Here is a 24,464-nt window from a genome sequence, read left to right on the forward strand (position 1 = left end):
ATGTTCAATGTACTCTAATTCTAGGCTATTAGATTTCTTTATTCAATGCTGATAACATTGACTAAGTTGATTTCACAACCTAGTAATGGGTTGTGATGTACAGTTAAAAGAGCACTGCTAATCAGTAATATGATCATTTTGGCTACACCCTAACATGTGGATGATATAATCAACATCATTGTCAACTCTGAGTGAGCTTTGGCTAAACATACATAAGGCCTAATGACTTTAAACAGGGAACCACCATTAGCTCATTAATCAAAAGCCAATGTATATACAAGATACTCTGCTTTCATGACAGCTGTCATCATATAAAAATATTGTGTGGGCTAAGTCACTATTAGGAAATGTAAAACATGTGAAATTCGGGTACATCATTTCTGACAGGCAGCCAATATTTATGGTAGTTGACTAAAGAGACTTTACTTCAAATAAACAAATGTTTAATGTTTCCGTAGAAGCGTAGACATGACCCTAATTAGTAAATTTGCTAATAGATTTCTGTTCATTATCTCCAGACCAATCTTTAGATATATTTGTTTTAGAAAACAGTGCAAATTTTAGAACTCGATCTCAAAATGTTTTGAGAGTTTCTCAAAATGTTTGAGAACAGCTTGGTTTTATGAGTATATAAGCACTGGTACTTTTCTGAACCGTTAAATTGTCCTTTCAAAACGCAAAATTTGTTTTCAACTAGGTTATACTTTTAAATATATTTTTTTGCCACTGCAAAAAGTTCTTAGATTTGCCATTGTATAGGTCCAAGTTTTATTGTACCCTGAAAATATCCCCTCCAATCCAACCCACTTACCACATAGCAAGTGTCCAAATTTTCCCACAGTGTTATCCAAAGGATCTCTCTGCAATGATGGAAATGCTCTATATCTGTGCTCTCTGTTAAGGTAGCTGCTAGCCACTTGTGGCTTTTAAGCACTTGAAATGTGGATGGTGTGAAAACCTGAACAAGTCACTGCCTTGCTTAAACCCTTTTATTTCCACCAACGTTGGAAATTCCAACAATTTCCAACAAATAAAATTTAAAATCCTCAACTTGGCATTCAACACCAAGATGAGCTGACCCCTGCCCACCACTAGGTCACTGTGACCCCAGCCTCTCAGGTCTTCTTTCTGCCTCTGCAACATGCCGTGCTCCTTCTACCCTCAAAAATTGGGCACAAGGTGTTCCCTCTGCCGGGAAGTTCTTTCCACTCCCACCCAAAGTCCTCTTATGTCCTCCTTTCCTGGCCAAAGACTACTCATTTCTTAGGTGTCCTTCTCTTCGTGGCTCACGTGTTCACTCACTCATTCAGCAAATGTTTGTTGAGTTCCATCTATGAGCCAGGCATTGTGCTAGGGGCTGGCAAATGACAGCAAAGATGGTAGGACAATAGACAGGCTCTTTGTCCTTGTGGAGCTTTTAGTCTAGTTAGGATGACAGATGGCCTAAAATAACCAAAATAAGAGTAAATTGTGATAGCATCTTAAATCAGGGCTCTGAGCTGTACCAGAGAATAATCACAGGTGGGAAGAAGATTCTCAGAGGATATGACATTTTCATTGAGACCCTGCAGGAAGGAAGGAGCCACATATGTGAAGAAGATGGAAAAGGGAGAGCACTTGTCACAGCACTAATTGAACTTGTCCCTGTGATTACATATTTAGTTAATGTCTGTAAAGTCCATGAGGGCAGGGACCCTGTTTATCTTGTCTTATTTTCTCATAGCACAGAAACTGGCACATAATCAATGCTCAGTAAATTCTTGTTAGTGGATGAATAAGTAAATTTTTTGAAGTCTAAAAATTAGAACAATTGCTGTAGAATAATTATGAAAGGAAAAATAACTAGTAAGTATCAATTATGATTTACTTTGGCTTATAAAGATAATTTTATCTAAAGGTTTTAAACCTTCTAAGTACAACCTGTAAAGTACAAATAATCTCAAGAATCAAGAATTTGTTGACATTCTATGAATTCTCAGAATGTCTTAGTGAAGCAACTACTTGTTGATTCTCATCTTCCATGTCCAAGTTCCTACTGGTTATTAAATTATTTACTAAATTAAGCCTCACTGAGGCCATTCCTTCCATTCGTGCTCCAGGTTCTCTCTTGGCTGTTCCAACGAGGAGCACATCAGCTCACATTGCACAGTGAGTTCATACTTCAAGTATCCGCCTACACTAGTCCAAACAGATAGCATTTATAGACATGATGTAAAAACTGAAAAGGCATAGATCATGTTGTAAAGCCAGACAAGCATCCCTATGGGAATGAGGGAAATACAGAACAGTAGGTTGGAACTGGCCCTGCAGGCCTACAGTCTGGGCTCAGAGGCAGGCATAGGCAGCTGGGAGTTCCATTCTGGTGGATACCAGGAATAAACGTACCCCATGTGAGACAGGGGTCAGGGTGGCCTCATTATTTCAAACCAGGAAATGAGGTAAGGATGGATGAAAGGCAGGATAATGGGATGAGGGAAGATGTAGACATAGCCTCGAAGCCAGGACCTGGCAAAGCCATCTGTGACTAGGTGACTGGACCTTGGGTATCCCCAGTATGACCAAGGGTAGGAGGCCTGAGCTACAGATATAAGACTTGGCTCTGAGTTGGGAGCTGAGTGGAGGAAATCACAAGATTACTAGATAAGGGGGCAGAAGTGGAACTGGAGGTAAGGATGAGGAGGATAAACAGAAGGAAAACCTACCTTTTAAGATGAACCTGGAAGCTGGAATTCCAAAACACATGTGGAAGAGGATAATTACTGAGTAAAACACGGCCCACAGAATCTACTATAGGAAGCTGGATTCTCTCAACAGGGTACAAAAATAACAGAGCAATCTGAAACTGGTGTTAAAATAAATGTCTTAGAGTCCCAAAGAGATAAAGGAATGCCCTCATAAGAAGTGACAAGATATTATAAAATTTAAAAATTGGTAGAAATAAAGGAAGAACAATGGTATATTTTTAAAAATCCATTTAGATTCCTAAAAATGAAAAATACAGTCATTAAAATAAATGCATTAAGTAGAATAAATTCTATACTGGACACAGTCAATAGAGAAGTGATAAACTGGAAGATAAGTAATGAGGAAATGACTGCTATATATCCCTATATATACACACATATGTATGATATGTGCATATGATATATGTACATGATATATACACATATATGATTTTTAAACTGGGCAGGAAGAATATGCACTTTGTTTCAAGATAGTCCTTACCCTTCTAGAGAGAGAAGAGACAATGGTACAAAGGCAGCATCAACTATACCCATAATATCTTAATATTTAAAATATTTAAAGCAAATGTGACAAAATTTCTCTGTACTTCCCCAGTGTTTGAAAATTTAAAGGACTTGCCTTATTATAGTCAGTACTACAGATAACCATTTACTTTAAAACTGAGACCAGATATAAAACACAACACCATGTCCTTAATTTGTAAAGAAGATAGGCTGGTAAATACGTTTTAAAAAATCAGTTATGTCGTGTGGACATGGTTTTCAGCAAAGAAAGCCCTAGTCCCTATATCTACTTAGGGCTGTGATAAAGGGAACAGACTTGAGTTGCAGCCAAAGAGATTTAGATTAGACATTAGAAATAACTTCATATCTCTGCAAGATGTTCAACACTGCCTGGGGATTTTGAGAACAAGAGCTTTGCTGAAACAGCTTAGATCCTAGCCTACTTGGAACTAGAAGGGATTATCGATGTCTTAGATGTCCTTTGAAATTTGAGATTCTGTCTGCCAACTCTATAGATCTGAAGATCTTAACTGATCTACTCAGAATCTACAGCAAGGTAAGAAAGGACAAAGAGGAAGAGAACAAGAAATCTTGGCCATCAGTCCTCCTAAGAGCTTTTCCTAACATGAGAAGCTAGTGGAGCAGGACGGAGGCGACCAAGGCTCTGGGGGCGCCAGTGAAGCGGGGTAAGGCACTGCTCCACCTCTATTCCAGGCTACCTCTCTCCATCATCAACAAGCATTTGTAGAGCATCTTTCATATTCCACACTGTGCAAGGTGCTCTGCAGAACGAATATGGGAAAGGATAACATCATTGCTTATTCTTAAAAAGTGTACAATCAAATTCGAAAAGGTCCATGCATGTGAAATAATTAGAAAAACATAACACAGCAATCGATAATCAAGGCCAAGCACTTCAGCAGTAAAGATTGTGGACTGGGCTCACTGGTGATGAAGAGGTGTTTATGAGGAGTCTTGGGGGATGGATGGAACTTGAACAGTCAGAGAAGGGTTGAGGGCATTTCAGATGTCTGCTAACTGTGGGCTAAAGCCCGAGGGAGGAATATTTCTGAATATCAGAGAATGTTGTTAAACGGAGGGTCTGGCTATAGTGCAGATGTTTTGGAGAGCATGGGAGGTGGTGACGTGAAATAGTTGATTAGTGGTGTGTGGTCACAGAATGCTCTGAAAATCAGCCAGAGAATTCTAGACTTGAGGAGGGAGTGGTGGAAGAAGCCAGTGTGTGTTCTTGAGTAGGTCAGGGATGTACTGAAAACCACGTTTCCAAGATTTGTTTGGCAGCAGTTTTCACAATTAAATATTTCACATGGATTAGGTATACAATAAAAGTCTGCATGCATTTTCTGCTTCTTTTTTCTGTTAAAATATATAAATTTTGTTGTTGTTGTTAAATGACCACTCAGTTACTTTAGAACACACTTATGGAAAGAAGCCCAGGTATAAATGGACTGACCTTATCATCAGTCAGACAACATCTGCTGAGCCTTAACCTGGAGCTTAGAACCCTTTCCCAATGGTTTGTCCTTCTTTAGATTTTCACTGCATCTAAGCACTATTTCTCAGAAAATAGCAGTAATTGTACTAACAACTAATTTGGCAGATATGAAAAATTCAGACTTCTTAAATACAGAATTTCAACAATTTTATTCCAAATCCCCAACGTAATGCGTGTATAATGCTCCCGGGCCATTGGGAAAGGGCATTAGGGTTACGCTGGAAGGCACAGTGTGTCAGAGCCTCAGGCGGAGCCCTGAGAGCAGGGACATGTGTTCAGTCCCAGCTCAGGGTCTCGTCAGTTGTTTTCCTGAGTCCGGCCCCTTCCTCAGTCCAGGTTTCATCTAAAATTGAGGGGGGTGAAGATGGATAAACTAAAAAAGTAGGTTTTAGCTCAAATGTATAAAAATACATTTATTTATTTAACAGGGGTTCTAGTTTGAGCCTAGCCTGACATATTTTTAGGGCATAACCGATCATACTTGGCAGGTGGGTAGTTGCATGAGGATAGAATTCTCTAGGGAGACGAACTCATTCTTAGAGAGCTAAGTCCATGCTTGGTTCAAAACCAGGTCTCTAGCACTAGAGAATGGAGACAGTATGGAGTACATGCTCTACTATTTAGAGCCTCTCGGCCCAGGCCCCATGAACTGGTGGTTGAATTCTAGGAAAAATTCAGAGACATTGAAGTACAAATTACTCACAAGACCGCTTAAATCAGTTGAGTATTTTCAACTGCAGGGAATTAAAATCCCTGACTCAGGCTGGCACGAACAATAAGAACATTTAACTGTATAACCAGATTCCAAAGGTAGAGCAGCCTTAGCTTCATCCTAAGACTGGTTCTCTTCGTGCTCACAATTTGGCTGCCAGTGGCAATGGGAGCTACATGCTTCCTGGTTTACATGGAAGCATGAAATAGAAGTCCTTCTTTTTTTCCTGCCTGTACCGTCTCAGATTACATGCCCATCCCTGGCCTAATGAGAGTGGCTGGGTGACTGCCATTGACTTAAATGAATCCGGTTCTATGCTTGGAGATCTAGGTGGTCATCAAATCCCTTGGGATGTGTAGAAGGGGGGATACGTTTCTGAAAAGCATTTTGGTTCTGTAAGGTACTAATGAATATTCTGCAGGCAGTGAACATCTTCCATGACTCTGATCCAGTATCTGGGGAGGCGGGGAACAGAGAACAACTCCTAGTGGTTGAAAAAACTTACTGTTAGGGCACCAGAACACTGGGGTGTTGACAAGTATGGGTGTCTCTGATAGCTTTATAAGACTTGAAAGGCCATTTGTTCCTCAAATGTCCACAATGTAGTTTTGGTAATTTTGGTAATTTCATATTCTTTAATATGAAATGGGTTTCTCATTCACTGCTATTGACTTGGGCGGAAATGACATGTTCCATGCAGCTGGAAGGAAGTTGCCTACAAGAAGTTATCAACTATATGTGAGGACTGGAGACTATACCAAAATGTACAAATGATGGCTGGGATTTGGGATGAGTGAAAATTCAAGAAATGCATTTGGACAGGCCTCTGGGGATTTGGCTAAAGCAAAGAATGGAAGATATTTATAGCAATGGTTTTTCCTTGATGCATGGTATAATTATACTTTGAATCATGAATCCAGCTTATTTCTTGATAGGTGTGTTTGAACTGCAGAAATTCTAGCTCAGCTTTTACCTCTGCTAATGGCATCATTTTAATGTTAGTGCCTATTGTTATATGCCTCCTTTCTTTACCAATAAGACCTCCTTGAGCTTATGAGAAGAGCTGTGTTCCCTACTTCTTTCAAAGAATCTACTTTGCATGTAAACGGAGAGCCTGGCTGTGGCGTAACTGAATTTCTATGCACAGAAGTGTGGTTTCCTGATAAAGAAAATGAAACCCTGTCTCCAAGTCCTTATGAGTCCAACATGCATGCTAACTTTTTTTTTTAACTGTACCTCAGACTCACACTGAACAATCCTATTCTATTCCAAAGGAAAAAAAGAGTTAAACTTATGTTACATGCCTGTAAGGCATTTTAAAGTTAACCGGGCCCTTTGGGTCTAATTTAATTTGTGTAAGATTGCTGTTGATGATTAGAATAGCTATTTAAGATTTTTGTTAACAGTCTATTACGTGGACTTAATGGAAACACTCCAAAGGCAGTCTGTTCACTTTCCCCTGTCAAATTCAGGTTACAGAGACTTCACAGATGTTGTAAGTAGACATCAATATGAAAAGGGGATAGAACACAAATTAAAATCATAAGTGTACTTAAACTGCCAACTTTGAGCTTTGGTTAAAAACATCTGTCACATAAAAGCAAACATTCAGAGCTATTGTGTCTTGTAACAATTGCCTTTATTTTTCATATCTTTGGCATTTCCATCATTTTATGTTACTGCTCCCTTTGGAATTTTTTGTATGAATGCTGGCTTTCTATAATATCACTGCTTTCTCTACACAAACCGCGTTTGTAAGGCTTTTGTACCAATACTATAAAGTGAGTAGATCCCAAGTATGGCTGGGATCCCGGATGGTCTCATAGAACCCACAAAGTCCACTGACTATTGCAAAGCACTTGAAGAAAGTGGGTGTATTTAGCTTGTTCGGGCCCATATTAAACCAAACTAGCACTTTGATTTCCCCTACGAGGTTGTTTTACGCCAATTAAATTTTTACACTTAACATTCTTACAGACATAAAATGACCATGAGTAACACTTTGGTCCAGTTCTTCCCTTAGTATAATCAAGGAAATTTCAGGATGTTCTTGAGCTGTCTCCTGTTATTTGTTATCATCGAACATTTTTTTTTCAGATTTAAGATTTCATTGCTCATATTCCTTTGTTCCATAGCTTTAATTTTTTTTATGCCTTTATTCGGTTTCCATTTTCTGTTATTCAGCCTTTGTGTTTCAAAACCACAGCCCTTCAAATTCATCTTTCTGTTCTTGCTTTCCTCTTCCATCTCCTTGATTTTCTTTTCCCTCCTTTACTCTTTTTCCTTTTATAGAATGAGAGACGCTTTGAGGGGATGGTGTCCTGTGAACGGCAGCTGAGCATCCACTCACCATCAGGAAGAGCAGGAGACTGGGAGCGAATCCCCAGCGCCACATTCCACGGCCCAGGAACACTCCTTGCTTCTCCAGTGGTTGGTGAGGACCGGGACTATACAGGGCAGCACAGATGCTGAAGCTGCCGGCAAATATTTTGAAAATAATCAGGTCACTCATTGAGTGGGAAGGCGTTGTACCAAAATGCTAATCTTTATTTATTCTTGATTTAACCTTAATGATGATAGGTTATGACATTGCAATTTATACATTATAATCAGTCAGGTGTATCTGCCTGCTCGAACAATTAAGCACTTATGTGGAAAGCATTATCTTGATAGGCATTTGGCTGCAGGTTCACCATATGGTACTCTTATCCTAAACCGATTTTTTAAAGTGTATTTGTTTATAAAGTGGAACATAAGATTTAGATTAAACCCATTCCTTATGTTAGAAAAGGAATCTCTATTTTATAGTGTTTTATTAAATGGGTAATTGACATTAAGAAAAGGGATTTTAAAAAACGAACAGAAAATGCTGTGGATCATCCACCCCTCCCACAAGCCCAGCTGCATCTACTCTCTTCCTGATCGCCTCAGGCTGCTCACCAGAGTCTCCTTCCTTACACTGTCATTTGCACCATCTATGAGATTATATCAACTCTCACTTCTTTTTCATTCAAAATGAAATGTCTTTTATAGTAAAGCTGAGAATATGTTCAATCTCATGAATGCTGACACTCAAATACAAATGCAATCACATTCCCCCTATAACTACTTACATAATTTTATTTTTTAACATCTTTATTGGAGTATAATTGCTTTACAATTTTGTATTAGTTTCTGCTCTATAACAAAGTAAATCATCTATATGTATACATACATCCCCATATCCCCTTCCCTCTTGTGTCTCCCTCCCACCCTCCCTATTCCACCCATCTAGGTGGTCACAGAGCACGGAGCTGATCTCCCTGTGCTATGCAGCTGCTTCCCACTAGCTATCTATTTTACATTTGGTAGTGTATATACGTCCATGCCACTCTCTCACTTTGTCCCAACTTACCTTTCCCCCTCCCTGTATCCTCAAGTTCATTCCATACATCTGCGTCTTTATTTCTGTCCTGCCCCTATGTTCATCAGAACCATATTATTTTTTAGATTCCATATATATGTGTTAGCATATGGCATTTGTTTTTCTCTTCTGACTTCCTTCACCCAGTACGACAGACTCTAGGTCCATCCACCTCACTACAAATAACTCAATTTCATCTCTTTTTATGGCTGCGTAATAGTCCGTTGTATATATGTGCCACATCTTCTTTAACTATTCATCTGTCGATGGACACTTAGGTTGCTTCCATGTCCTGGCTATTGTAAACAGTGCTGCAGTGAACATTGTGGTACATGTCTCTTTTTCAGTTATGGTTTTCTCAGGGTATATGCCCAGTAGTGGGATTGCTGGGTCGTATGGTAGTTCTATTTTTAGTTTTTTAAGGAACCTCCATACTGTTCACCATAGTGGCTGTTTCAATTTACATTCCCACCAACAGTGCAAAAGGGTTCCCTTTTCTCCACACCCTCTCCACCATTTACTGTTTGAATATTTTTGGATGATGGCCATTCTGACCAGTGTGGGGTGATACCTCATTGTAGTTTTGATTTGCATTTCTCTAATGATTAGTGATGTTGAGCATCCTTCCATGTGTTTGTTGGCAATCTGTATGTCTTCTTTGGAGAAATATCTGTTTAGGTCTTCTGCCCAATTTTGGATTGGGTTGTTTGTTTTTTTGATATTGAGCTGCATGAGCTGCTTGTATATTTTGAAGATCAATCCTTTGTCAGTTGCTTTGTTTGCAAATATCTTCTTCCATTCTGAGGGTTGCCTTTTCACCTTATGTTTACCTTTGCTGTGCAAAAGCTTTTAAGTTTCATTAGGTCCCACTTGTTTATTTTTGTCTTAATTTCCATTTCTCTAGGAGGTGGTTTAAAAAGGATCTTGCTGTGATTTACGTCATAGAGTGTCCTGCCTATGTTTTCCTCGAAGGGTTTTATAGTGTCTGGCCTTACATTTAGGTCTTTAATCCATTTTGAGTTTATTTTTGTGTACGGTGTTAGGGAGTGTTCTAATTTCATTCTTTTACATGTTGCTGTCCAGTTTTCCCAGCACCACTTATTGAAGAGACTGTCTTTTCTCCATTGTATATTCTTGCTTCCTTTATCAAAGATAAGGTGACCATATGTGCGTGGGTTTATCTCTGGGCTTTCTATCCTGTTCCATTCATCTATATTTCTGTTTTTGTTCCAGTACCATACCGTCTTGATAACTGTACCTTTGTAGTATAGTCTGAAGTCTGGGAGCCTGATTCCTCCAGCTCCGTTTTTCTTTCTCAAGATTGCTTTGGTTACTCAGGGTCTTTTGTGTTTCCATACAAATTGTGCAATTTTTTGTTCTAATTCTGTGAAAAATGCCATTGGTAGTTTGATACGGATTGCACTGAATTTGTAGATTGCTTTGGGTAGTATAGTCATTTTCACAATGTTGATTCTTCCAATCCAAAAACATGGTATATCTCTCCAGCTGTTTGTATCATCTTTAATTTCTTTCATCAGTGTCTCATAGTTTTCTGCATACAGGTCTTTTGTCTCATTAGGTAGGTTTATTCCTAGGTATTTTATTCTTTTTGTTGCAATGGTAAATGGGAGTGTTTCCTTAATTTCTCTTTCAGATTTTTCATTGTTAGTGTATAGGAATGCAAGAGATTTCTGTGCATTAATTTTGTATCTTTCTACTTTACCAAAGTCATTGATTAGCTCTAGTAGTTTTCCGGTGGCATCTTTAGGATCTATGTATAGTATCACGTTATCTGCAAACAGTGACAGTTTTACTTCTTCTTTTCCAATTTGTGTTCTTTTATTTCTTTTTCTTCTCTGATTGCCGTGGCTAGGACTTCCAAAACTATGTTGAATAATAGTGGTGAGAGTAGACATCCTTGTCTTATTCCTGATCTTAGAGGAAATGGTTTCAGTTTTTCACCATTGAGAATGATGTTGACTGTGGGTTTGTCATATATGGCCTTTATTATGTTGAGGTAGGTTCCCTCTGTGCCCACTTTCTGGAGAGTTTTTTTCATAAATGGGTGTTGAATTTTGTCGAAAGCTTTTTCTGCATCTATTGAGATGATCATATGGTTTTTATTCCTTAATTTGTTAATGTGGTGTATCACATTGATTGATTTGCATATATTGAAGAATCCTGGCATCCCTGGGATAAATCCCACTTGATCATGGTGTATGATCCTTTTAATGTGTTGTTGGATTCTTTTTGCTAGTATTTTGTTCAGGATTTTTGCATCTATGTTCATCAATGATATTGGCCTATAATTTTCTTTTTTTGTGATATCTTTTTCTGGTTTTGGTATCAGGGTGATGGTGGCCTCGTTGAATGAATTTGGGAGTGTTCCTTACTCTGGATTTTTTGGAAGAGTTTGAGAAGGATCAGTGTTAGCTCTTCTCTAAATGTTTGATAGAATTTGCCTGTGAAGCCTTCTGGTCCTGGACTTTTGTTTGTTGGAAAATTTTAAATTACAGTTTCAATTTCATTACTTGTAATAGGTCTGTTTATATTTTCTAATTCTTCCTAGTTCAGTCTTGGAAATTGTACCTTTCCAAGAATTTGTCCATTTCTTCATGGTTGTCCATTTTATTGGCATATAGTTGTTTGTAGTAGTCTCTTATAATCCTTTGTATGTCTGCAGTGTCAGTTGCAATTTCTCCTTTTTCATTTCTAATTTTATTGATGTGTGTCCTCTCCCTTTTTTTCTTGATGAGTCTGGCTAAGGTTTTATCAATTTTGTTTATCTTCTCAAAGAACCAGCTTTTAGTTTTATTGATCTTTGCTATTGTTTTCTTTGTTTCTACTTCATTTATTTCTGCTCTGATCTTTATGATTTCTTTCCTTCTACTGAATTTGGGTTTTCTTTGTTCTTCTTTCTCTAGCTGTTTTAAGTGTAGGGTTACACTGTTTATTTGAGAGTTTTCTTGTTTCTTGAGGTGAGATTGAATTGCTATAAACTTCCTTCTTAGAACTGCTTTTGCTTCATCCCATAGGTTTTGGGTCGTCATGTTTTCATTTGTTTCTATGTATTTTTTAATTTAAAGTGGCAGAATACACTTTCTTCTCAAGTGCACAGGGAACATTCTCCAGGATAGATCACATCTTGGGTCACATATCAAGCCTCAGAAAATTATGAAAACTGAAATTGGGTCAAGCATCTTTTCTGACCACAACGTTATGAGATTGGAAATCAATTATAGGAAAAAAAACTGTATAAAACACAAATACATGGAGCCTAAACAGTGCGCTACTAAATAACCAAGGGATCCCTGAAGAAATCAAAGAAGAAATACAACTTACTTTGATATACATCATATTCTAAAGATTTATGTAGGTTGATTTGTATCCAGTGCCTTCATCCTAACTGCTACATGGTTTTCTATTCTATGTAAACCACTCTGTTCACACGTTGAGTGGAGCTAGTCCTTAGATGCAGTTACAAAAGTGTTGCAATGAATGCCTGTGTCTTTGGCCGTTTTGCACATGTTGGAGAGGTTCTTTAGGATCTGTACCTAGATGTGGAACTGCCTTGTTGTAGGTATGTGGACCTTCAAATTTATTAAGCAATATTAAATTTTTCAAAGTGATTGTAGCAATTTACTCTCTAACCAATGATTTTTTAAAAGTTCTTTTTCTCTCACGTCCTTAACAACATTCTGTGTGGTCATATTCAAATATATTCTTTGCCAAAACCAATGAGTAAAAAGGGCGATCTCAGTGTTTCTCTATTTTTAATTTCTCTGGGTACTGGTGAGATTAACCATGTTTTCACATGTTTATTGGTTATTCAAGTTTATTCCTCTATAAATTGCCTAGTCACATTCTTTGCCCATTTTTTCTCTCGGGTTATCACTTTTTCTCATTGATTTGTTGGAATTCTTTACACAGTAGTAATTGTCTGCTGTGTGCTATGCAAATATCCTAGTGTGTGCCTTGCTTTTTTACTTTGTATATCGTATTGTGTGGATTTTCTTAAAATTTAAGATATTTAAGCTTATTATCTTTTTTATGGTTTATGTTCTTGAATTTTATATAGTAATAGTAACTACTTCTCTATTCCAATACCATAAAGATATTATTTTCTATTTTCTTCCAAACTTTTACAATATTGCATTTTTTACATTTAGGTTTTTCATCTACCTAAGTAGCCAATTTCCCCAAGACCACTAATTGTAATGCTGCTTCTGTCATATGCCAAATGTCCATGTCTAAGTTCTCAAGTGTGTAGACTTCTTTGTCCTTGGTGTTCTGAAGTTTCACTGTGATGTGTCTAACTATAGTCCTATTATTTTCATTCAAGAGTGAGGTAAAATAGTCTTTCAGAGCAACAAAGCCTGAGAAATTAACTAGATCTTTGCTGAAAGAGCTGCTGAATGTTCTTCAGGAAGAAGAATGCTGAAACCAGGTGAGAGAATTGGGATGTGAGAAGCAATGCATCTTTGCTTTATTTGGCAAAGATGCAAATAAAACAAAGCAAGTTCTGCCTACCAAACAGTAATCATTATACATGTTGGCTATTCTAAGGGTTATTTAACAGCCAATTTCTTCTTAACTATATCATAAAAGGTAAGAAAGGGAAAGGCAGAGAAAATCACAAAAAGAGTAAATAGAAGGTGGAAGATTTTGAGAAATCTGTGCTGGTTGAGATCAATTTTGTTCTTCTCTCTCTCTCTCTCTCTCTCTCTCTTTTCCATTAAGCTAATTAGTGAAAAATAACAACTTTATGCATTTTTTAAAATATTGAGAATTTGCAGATTTTTTAGTTTGAAATAGTATAAGCATCTTACAAAAGTTATTTTAAGCTTTAGAAAGTAAGTAAATAGCCAAAAGGTGGGAGCAACACAAATATCCATCAGTGGATGAATGGATAAACAAAATGTGGTAATATACACATAACAGAATATTATTCAGCTTTAAAAAGGAAATTCTGACATATGTTACAATGTGGATAAACTTCGAGGACACTATGCCAAGTAAAATAAGCCAGTCATCAAAAGACAAACACTGTGTAATTCCACTTGTATGAGGTACCTAGAGTAATCAAATCCATAGAGACAGAATGTAAGTGGTGGTTGCCAGCAGTGCAGGGGGAGGAGAATGGGGAGGTTTTTTTAAAAAATAAATACAGACTTCCAGTTTCACAAAAGATGAAAACAGTTCCGGAAATGGATGATAATGGTGGTTGCACAACAATGTGAGTGTATCAATACTTAATGCCACTGAAATGTACACTTTAAAATGGTGAAGAGGGTAAAATTTGTTATGCGTATTTTAAGACAATTTAAAAAATAATTTAAAGAAATGAGTAAAATTATCTTTAGCTCTGTTTTATAGTGTGTCCAGGGGCGAAAGCATTTCTGAGAGAGAAGACAATTGCTCTGTCAAGGTTCTAAGACACCAAGCCCAGTCTCGTGGGGTCATACCTTATCCACCTCCTACAATGCGATACCCAATTGGTCCCTGCTCACTGGAGTCAACTCTAGAATCTCTTCCCCTCTCTATAGGACTTAGGCCCTATAATTTCTTACTTTAATTAACACAATAAAAATTGTAACCAGTCTCTCTGATATCATCTATTTTCCATACTTCAAGCTGAGTGATCTTCCAAAAGCATGAATATGTTTTAAAAAAAAGAAGAAGAAAAAATAATGGACAAGGAGAAGACAGTGATGAACAATGTGAAATGAGGCAGAAGCGTCAAGGAGAAAATGCAGCCTGAGAAAGAGGTGATGGGATGGTGTCCTTCAAGAGAGAATAGTTTAAGTCATGGAGACAGAAGCCAGTGACAAGGGGTAAGAAAAAAGTGAAGAAAGTAAAATGAAATTGCCTGTCTGCCTAGAATTTCCTCTCTGATTTGTCTGCCAGGCAAACACTTAAGTCTTTAAAGACCAAATAAATGACATCTTTTTCACAAAGTCTTCCTTAATATCTTCAGGAAAAGTTGAGAGCTTCCCTTTGCCCATATCAGAGTCCTTTGTTCTTGCTTTTACTATGGGATTTATTAAATCTCTCTAATTATTTTTTTCATCACTTCCTGTCACTAGACTGTGAACACTTGGGAGCAGATATTATTTTCTATTTATCTTTGTATTCCCAGATCCTAGCATGATATGAACAACATAGTGCTGGTTGAATGAATGAATGAATGAATGGTGTTGAAAGCACCTATAACTTAAGATCTTAATCTAATTAATTCTTCCCCACCCAGTGGAAAGCTACTACATCAGAGTCTATTGAGATCAATCTCCCTAACCACCCTGAAGAAGAGGGTCATGATGTATGGGTGGATATATGATACCCACTCAGAAATCCCATCATGTAGGTCTAGAAATATTTGCACGATAGTCATAATTAACGCATAACACACAGCCTGCAGCCAGGCATAGATCAACACATTTTGTGCATAACCTGTAAATTCTTGTGCAGGGTCTAATTTCAGCTCCACTGCTCCCAACTTTTTGTTCAGGAGTTGGCACACAAGCCAAATTCAGCCTGCCACCTGTTTTTGTAAATAAAGTTTTCTAAAAACACAGCCATGCTCATTTATTTACCTATTGTCTATGGCTGCTTTCATGCTACAAAGGCAGAGTTGTTGGGTAGTTGTAACAGAAATTGTATAGTTTGCTTAGTCTAAATCATTCACAGTCTGGACCTTTAGAGAAAACTTTTGCCAATGCTGGTTTAGTTGATAGGCTAAAACTGTATAAGTAAACATGATTTCATGTCTTACAATACGTTAGGTGAATGGTACAATCTTTTGGTTTAAGCTCTTAACATTATACCCAAATTGTCTCTACCATGAAATGCATTTTCCACTTTTCATAATCTCAGCTGTTTAAGTGAAAGAAATGAATGCACTAACACATAATTCAAGATGTTACTATTTTTAGGTTCACTCTTCATCCACTGTTCTTCTCTATCATACACGACACTTAAAATTGTAGACGAAAATTCATTTTAACTTGAATTACTAACCTCTGTTAAATTATATTGTATTGCTTATTAAGTGAGCATTATTATCCACATTAAATCTGCCACCAGTGAAAAATTACACACAAAAGAGGGTAATCCCCTCATTAGACTGAGGCCCCAGGGTGTGCCTGAAAATGCACAGAGGCCCCAAATACTCAGCTTTCTTTGCGGAGCTCTGACTTTGCTGAAAGACGTCTAGAAACTGAGGTAGTCAGGCAGTTCGCTGCTGGCTACACATCTGTACAGAACTCAGAAGCATTGTTTATTCCAGCAGAGATCTGGAATAAATTATCCTTAATAATTTGGCTCCTGAAATAGCTGTTTCAAATGTTAGACTATGTGAACTTGCATATCATGGGGGCGCTCACATCTAAATCATGATCCTTCTATTGTTCCTAAGTCCACTAGAATCTAAACGCCATGGGACTTTTATCCTGTATCTCCAGGTCCAGAAATAGTCCTTAGCACATAGTAGGTACAAAATAAATGTTTGTTGAATAAATTTATTATGAAAATTCCATCGCAGATATGGGAGGTTCTAGAGGGCATTTTTGAAGACCAAGGAAAGTTTAAGCTCATTCACACTGAGTATGAATGTTGAACTTTGAGGCTTTACAGCATTGTTTAGCTATATTTAAAAGGAATGTGTGTGTGTGTGTGTGTGTGTGTGTGTGTGTGTATTTAAGGTAACTTTTTGACAGATAAACAACCTATACCCTGAGCACAATGCACAACACCTAACGAGGGGAAAAAACTTAATTTCCGTATAAGATGAACAAAGTTACAAGTGTCTGTCTCTCTTACCCTAACAAGGAGAACAGGCCAGAAACACTACAAATTCATAGTTTAATTTTGTTGTTGTTTCTGTTTATTTGCTTTATACCCATCAGAGAACCCATGAGACAAAAACCAAAACCAAAAACACCTACATTAACTACAGTTTAGAAAGAATCAAGCCCTTCCTAGTCGAGGAGTCCTGCAGCTGCTTTCATCCCTAGGGGCATGTTGGAAGGATCATAAAAAGGAAGGGAGAAACAGGCCTGTCTTCAAACAAATTTTCAATGATTACATTTGGGCTGGCAAAGTAGACTGGAATCACAAGGTGCCCAGTAATAAAGCTAGTCTGTACCCACTCAGCCTGCACTGGAGTGCGTGGGAGTAGTATACTAAAAGTTGGCGCCAGAGCAGAAAAGCTGAGAAATTGCCTCCAGAGGTACATCAAGTCTTCCCCAAGTAGAAGAAAGTGGCCTGCTAAAGTAGAAGCAAGGCAGGAGTGATGAAAGAGAATCTCCAAGGTATATGAATTTCATTGATGGTAAGGCAGCGACGCAGTGAAGTTTGTGTACAGGGCAGCGTAGCTGACAGCAGTCCTCTCCTAAGAGCAAGGGCTTTCACCTGGTGCAAGGCAGCAGCACGCAGAAGCTGGGGGAAAAGGAGGAGAATTGAGAAAAGCTCGCTACCCCAAGGCACACCGGGCCTTTACGGAGTACACTGTGGCTGCCTACTGAAAGTTAGACAATGCCACAGAAACCCAAAAAGTTCCTGGCTGGGTTATAAAGCACAAAGAGGTGGCCCACAGTTTAGAAAGCTGGGGGTTGGGCTGCGAAGCCGGGAGAAATTCCCAGAGTCCTGCAAGCTCTAGGATTCCAAGATATACAAAGAAAAGTCCTGATTCCACTCTTAAAACTCATGAAGCCAGCCATGAACTAAATCTAAATACCTGCGACAAAGCTCAGAACCAGCCCAACGACAGATCAGATTGACCAGGCCTCCAACTGCAGAGGACTAACAGAGCAAGGGCCATGCTATTTGACAGGAGTAAATATTATTTTCCTCCATCTCTACTGTTCTTTTAAACTTCATGGCCCGCATACAACAACCAAATTTGAGATACTAAGAAGAGTAGGACAGTGTGACTCACAGTCAAGAGAAAATGTCATTCGAAGTAGATCTGCAAATGGCCCAAATTTTAACAGGAGGAAACTAGTTATGGGGTACGTGGAAACTATATTATCTTTGCAACTGTTTTGTAATCTAATACTGTTCTTTAACGAAGTTTTTTTCCTGAAACACTTGTGGGACAATACCAAACCATCTAATATACATGTAATTAGTGGCCCACAAGGAAAGGTGAGAGAAAATGGGGCAGAAAAAATATTTGAAAAACTAATGGCCAAGAATTATCAAAATTGTTGAAAAACACCAAGTCACACACTTAATAAGCTCAGTGAATACCAAGAAGGCTTAAAACAAACAACAACAAAAACATACTGAGGCACATTATAGTCAAACTGGTGAAAACCAAAGGTAAAAAGAAAATCCTAAAAACATCCCAAGAAAAAACACACATTACCTTCAGAACATCAACAAGAATGATGACTGCTTTTCCTTAGTAAAAATGGGAGCCAGAAGAAAATATAACAAGTTTATGGTGAGGAAATAAAAGAAAAAAATCAACATAGAATCTGATATATATCTCAGCAGTGTTTAGTAGTTTTAACAATATTGTGTGTGTGTGTGTGTGTATACACACTGCTGATATACATATTAATAATGTTTGATAGTTTTAACAATGTTTAGGAGAGATGGATAGTTACATAGATAGATAGGTAGATAGATAGATATATACTGAAACCATGTTCATAGGTGAAAGATTCAATATTAAGATGTTGGCTGTCTCCAAATTGATTTATAGATTCATCACAATCCCAGCTGAAATCTCAAAAGGGCCTTTTGTAGGAAATGAAACGTTAATTTTAAAGTTTGTATGAGAATGCAAGGAATCTAAAATAGCCAAATTAAATTTGAAAAACAAGAACAAAGTGGGAAGATTAACACTACCTGACTTCAAAGCTGAGTATAAAGCTGCATTAATCAAGACAATATAGTTTTGGCATAAATATAGACAAAGAGATAATGACACAGATTAGACAGTCCAGTGATAGACTCTCATACAGATGAACAACTGATTTTTAACAGAGGTACAAAGGCAATTCAATGGAGAAAGGATAGTCTTTGTAACAGTGGTGCTGGAACAATTGGGCATCCATATGTTAAAAAAAAGAATTTTGATTCACAACTCACATCATATACAAAAATCAACTCAAAATGAATTATATACATAAATGTAAAATTATAAATCTTCTGGAAAAAACATAGGAGAAAATCTTTGTTACCCTGCATTAACAGAGATCTTAGCTGCCACACCAAAAGCATAATCCACAAAAGAAAAAAATGATAAATTGCACTATATCAAAATAAAAGACTTCTCCTGGAAAGGCACTGTTAAGAGAATGAAATAAGAAGCCACAGACTGGGAAAAAATATTTCTAAAGCATATATCTGATATAGGACTTGTATCCAGAATATATAAAGAACTTTCAAAACTCAGTAATAAGGAAAGAAACAACCCAATTAAAAATTGGGCAAAAAATCTGAACACTTTATCAAGGAACATACACATATGGCAAATAAGCTCATGAAATGATGCTTTACATCATCTGGAAATGTAAATTGAAACCACAATGAGATAACACCTATTAGAATGGCTAAAATTAAAAAGACTGATTGTACCAGTGCTGGGGAGGGTGTGAAGTGAGTGCAACGGCTCATGTACTACTGGTAGGAATGTAAAATGGTCCAATCACTTGGAAAATTTTCGACAGTTTCTTAAAAAGGTAAACATACATTTACTGTATGACTCATTCATTCCATTCTGCAATGGTTAATTTTGTGTGTCAACTTGATTGGGTCACTGGGTGCCCAGATATTTGGTTAACCATTATTCTGTGTGTGTCTGTGAGGGTGTTTCTGGATGAGATGAATGTTTGAATCAGTTAGAGTAAAGCAGATTGCCCTCCCCACTGAGGGTGGGCCTCACCCAATCTGTTGAGGGCCTGAGTAGAACAAAATGGCTGAAGAAGGATGAATTCACTCTCTCTGTCTGATCATCTTTGAGCTAGAATATCAGTCTTCTCCTGCCCTGGGACCTGGACTCAGACTGGAACTTAACACCATTGGCTCTCCAGGTTCTCAGACTTTTGAACTCACACGGAACTGTACCAATATTTCTCTTCGGTTGCCAGCTTGCCAACTGCAGATTTTAGGACTTCACAGCCTCCGTAATCAAGTGAGACAATTCCTTGTAGTAAATGTTTTCTGTCTCTCTCTCTCTCTTTATCAATAAATCAATCTATCATCTATCTATCTATCTACAAATGTATCTATATAGATATTTATTATATATATCCTATTTGTTCTTTTTCTCTGGAGAACCCAGACTAACACCCCCCCCAGGTGTTTACCCAAGAAAAATGAAAACATTACGTCTACACAAATACTGTACACAAATGATAATAGGGTGAGAGGGAGACGCAAGAGGGAGGGGATATGGGGATATATGTGTACATATAGCTGATTCACTTTGCTATACAGCAGAAACAAACACAACATTGTAAAGCAATTATACTCCAATAAAGATGTTAAAAAATATTTATCTATAATAGTAAAAAACTAGAAATAAGCCAAATATTTGCAGGTGAATACATGAACAGAATGTAGTAGATCTATACAATACTACTAAGCAATAAAAAAGGAACTCCTTATATACACAACACATGGATGAATCTCAAAACCACAATGACGAGAAAAAGAAGCTAAATAGAAAAGACTATATACTATATAATTCCATTTATATAAAGTTCTAGAATAAGGTAACAAAAAATTAATTAGTGGAGGGAGTGTTGAACTGCAAAGTGACATGAAAAAACTTTGGGTGGTAATGGGAATGTTCTATGTTCTGATTATGGTGCCAGTTTAACAGGGAGGTACATCTGTCAAATTCATTAAATTGTACACGTTAAATGGATGCAGCTTATTGTATGTAGTAACAATTTTCAATGAAGTCATTTTAAAATATACATATATACCTTTACCATTATGCGAGTGCATAGAAAACAGTTTGGACCTTTGTACAGGGAAATAGACTGGGAACTTTACCTTTTTACTCTATACAATTCCAGATTTTAAAAATGTACTGTAAAATATATTTACTATAAATATTAAAATATAAAATTTAAATGTATAGCTTCATAACAGAGATTGGGGAAGTATAGAAAACTTTAAGAAAAATTACAAATTATCCATAATCTCATCACTCAGAAAGAGCCTTCTTAACATTTTGGTTCAATTTAAACTAGAATCATGTGCGTATATTCTTGGGAGCACGGCTGCACAGATTCACATAAAACTGAGCTCATTCTGTATATAATTTTTACATCCTGCTTTTTTATTGAGTATTATATCATAAGCACTTCCAAACGTCTTTAGCTATTGTTTGAAAACATGATTTTTATGGAAGCATAGTGTTCCACTATATGGAAGCACCATAATTTATTTAACCAACTCCTTATGGTTGGATATGTGGATTATTTCCCATTTTTATTATAAATAATGCCCCATAAATATACTTATATGTTAATCTTTTCAGGCATCCCTATTTATTTTCTCAAAATAGATTCCTTGATGTGGAATTATCGTATCTAAAGCAATACAGATCACTTTGCACAGTTCTGATATGACTGAGTTTCAGTTAAACATGGCACCATGCAAAGAGAGGGCTTCTGTATTTGTAAGGGTACTGATGCACGAAGCCACATTGCTTTTCCAAAAATTGTACCAGTTTACATTTCCACCAGCAACCTATATTACATCCCAGCCAAACCTGGATAATGTCACTTTTATAAATCTTTTATAATTTGAGAAGCAAAAGCATAGTATCTAATTTGTAATGTATTTTTCTTCTGTTATTAGAATGGCTTAACTTCTGTCATATGTTTATTAATCATTTGTATTTCTCCTTTTGTGAACTGCTTTAAATTTTGAAGCAAAATGCTCAGCAAAGGTGAAATGAAATTTTAAAATAAACTTTATATCTCTATAATAATCCCTCTACTCTCTATAAAAACTTCAAATCTTCAGAATCACCACAGTATAATGTTAAAAACGTATCTTGGATGGTATCAGCAAGAATGAAAGCAGTGAATAAACAATCCATTGCAAACAAAATGCTGCCAGAATAGAAGTGAAAAAGGAATATAAATCTCAATATCTTCCTTCAGTTTAATCTCAAAGCTAGCTTTCAAACTCATATGGTTCAGGTTGACTCAGAATTCTAAATCAAATCATTCCTTAGACACAATTTTCCATTTCCTATGAAAATAAGCTACATTGTGTTTCATACTGTAGTTGCTGGAAATACATATGTTTTAGGCTAATAGTGTAATTATAATACAGTCAGCCTCCTTATCCGTGGGTTCTGCATCCACAGATTCAACCAGCTGCAGGTCAAAAATATTCAGAAAAAAAATTCCAGAAGGTTTCAAAAAACAAAACTTGAATTTGCCACACTCTGGCAACTATTTATGTAGCATTTACATTGTATTTACAACTATGTATACAGCATTTACATGGTAGTAGGTATTATAAGTCATCTAGAGATGATTTAAGGTATATGAGAGGATGTGTGTAGGTTATATGCAAATACCACACCATCTTACATTGAGCATCTGTGGACTACAGGTATCTTTCCACTATTAATGTAATAAAGACCTGTTTGAAATGATGAAATTTGTCATTAGGGAAGGAAATACGACTGGTTTGAAGCACGTCCGTCAAAACAACAGACAACATCAAAACAAAATTGTCTTCCAGCATGAGGGCTTAGCTTGGGGCTGGGCATGTAGTAGACACTCAATTAACTGCATTAAGAGAGTAAATGCTGACTAAATAAATACTATTCCTACTTTCTTAGGATTTCTTTTTCATTTTCAATGAGATACAATCTACATATAATATAATGTGCAGGACTCCAGTATTCAGTTGAATGAGTTCTGACAATTATTCACTCCTGTCATCACCCCCTGAAACAAATTATAGAATACTTCCATCACCCTGGAGAGTCTTCTCCTGGCCCTTTCCAATTAATTACCCATCTCCCAAACCCAGAGGCAACCAATTCCTGGTTTTTATCACCACAGTTAGTTTTTACTGTTCACAAACTTCATATAAATGGAATCAACACTATGTATTCTTTTGTACAGGAATTATTTTGCTCAATATAGTATTTTTAAGATTCATCCATGTTGCTATGAGTATCATTCACTCCTTTTAACCACTCAGTATACACTGTATTATTGTATGGATATACTGCAACTTGTTTTTCCATTCTTTTCTTGATGGACATTAGGTTATTTTTTCAACCTAATGGCCCTAATCTGGGGCCATTATGATGAATAAGGCTGCTATGAACATTATTGCACAAGTCTTTTCATAAACATAGTTTTCATTTTTCTTAAACTCCTACAAGTGGAATTGCTGGGTTGTGGGGAAAAATGTATGTTTAACTTTATAAGAAGTTTCCAAACACGTCTCCAAATTGGTTATGCCATTTTATACTCTCACCAGAAATGCATGAGAGTTCTAGTTGCTTCACATCCTAGCCAACACTTACTGTCACTCTTTTTTATTTTTGTCATTCTAGTGGGTATGTAGGGTCTCTCCCTGTGTTTGTTTGTTTGTGTTTGATGGAGATATAAAGTTTAATGAATTTTGATGATTTTATAAATCATGTAATCACCACGTAAAACAACATATAAAATATTTCTATTACCCTAGAAATTTCCCTTGTGCCTCTTTCAATTAGTTCTCTCCTTTTACACAGACAACTATTTTCTGACTTCTATTATCATAGATTAGTTTTGGCTGTTCTAGTAATTAAAATAAATGGAATCATATGGTACGTTAGTTATCTGTTTCTGCATAAAAAATTGCCACAAACTTAGCAGCTTAAACAACAAACATTTATCATCTCACAGTTTCTATAGATCAGAAATCTGGCACAGCATGGTTTAATTCTCTGCTCATGATCTCACAAGGCCAAAATGAAGGTGTTGGCTGAGGGGAGGTTCTCATCTGGAGCTCAGTCATCTTCCAAGCACTGGTTGTTGGCAGAATCCATTTCCTTCTCACACTTTCCACATGGACTCCTCCATCTTCAAGCTAGTCTGAGTTCTTCTCAAGCTTCAAATATCTCTCACTTCCCCCTTCAGCCTCTGTTTTCAAGAATTCGTATGATTAATTGGACCTCCCAGGATAATCCTGAATAATCTCCCGATTTTAAGGTCAGCTGATAAGTAACTTTAATTACATCTGCAAAGTCCATTTTGCCATGTTATGTAACATATTCACAGGTATAACAGCATGACTTTGGGGCCAAAATTTTGCCACCTACTTTAATGATTCTTTTTTTTTTTTTGCTCACTTGCTGAAATCAGATTAGTATCTGTAAGTTTCAGGTATATTTTGCTATTATCAATCATTTTAAACTTTTTTTTCTTGGCAAGCATTCCATTCTGTGAATATACATAGTTTACCTACTCTTCCAGTTGACTGACATGTGTGTTTTTCCAGTTTTTGGCTATTGTGAGTAAAAATCTTACAAATATTATTTTACAAGTCCTTTAATTAACATATATATATATATATATATATATATTTTTTTTTTTTTTGCGG

This window comes from Lipotes vexillifer, unplaced genomic scaffold (assembly GCF_000442215.2).
Source record: "Lipotes vexillifer unplaced genomic scaffold, Lipotes_vexillifer_v1.1 scaffold470, whole genome shotgun sequence".
NCBI classification, from domain to species: domain Eukaryota; kingdom Metazoa; phylum Chordata; class Mammalia; order Artiodactyla; family Lipotidae; genus Lipotes; species Lipotes vexillifer.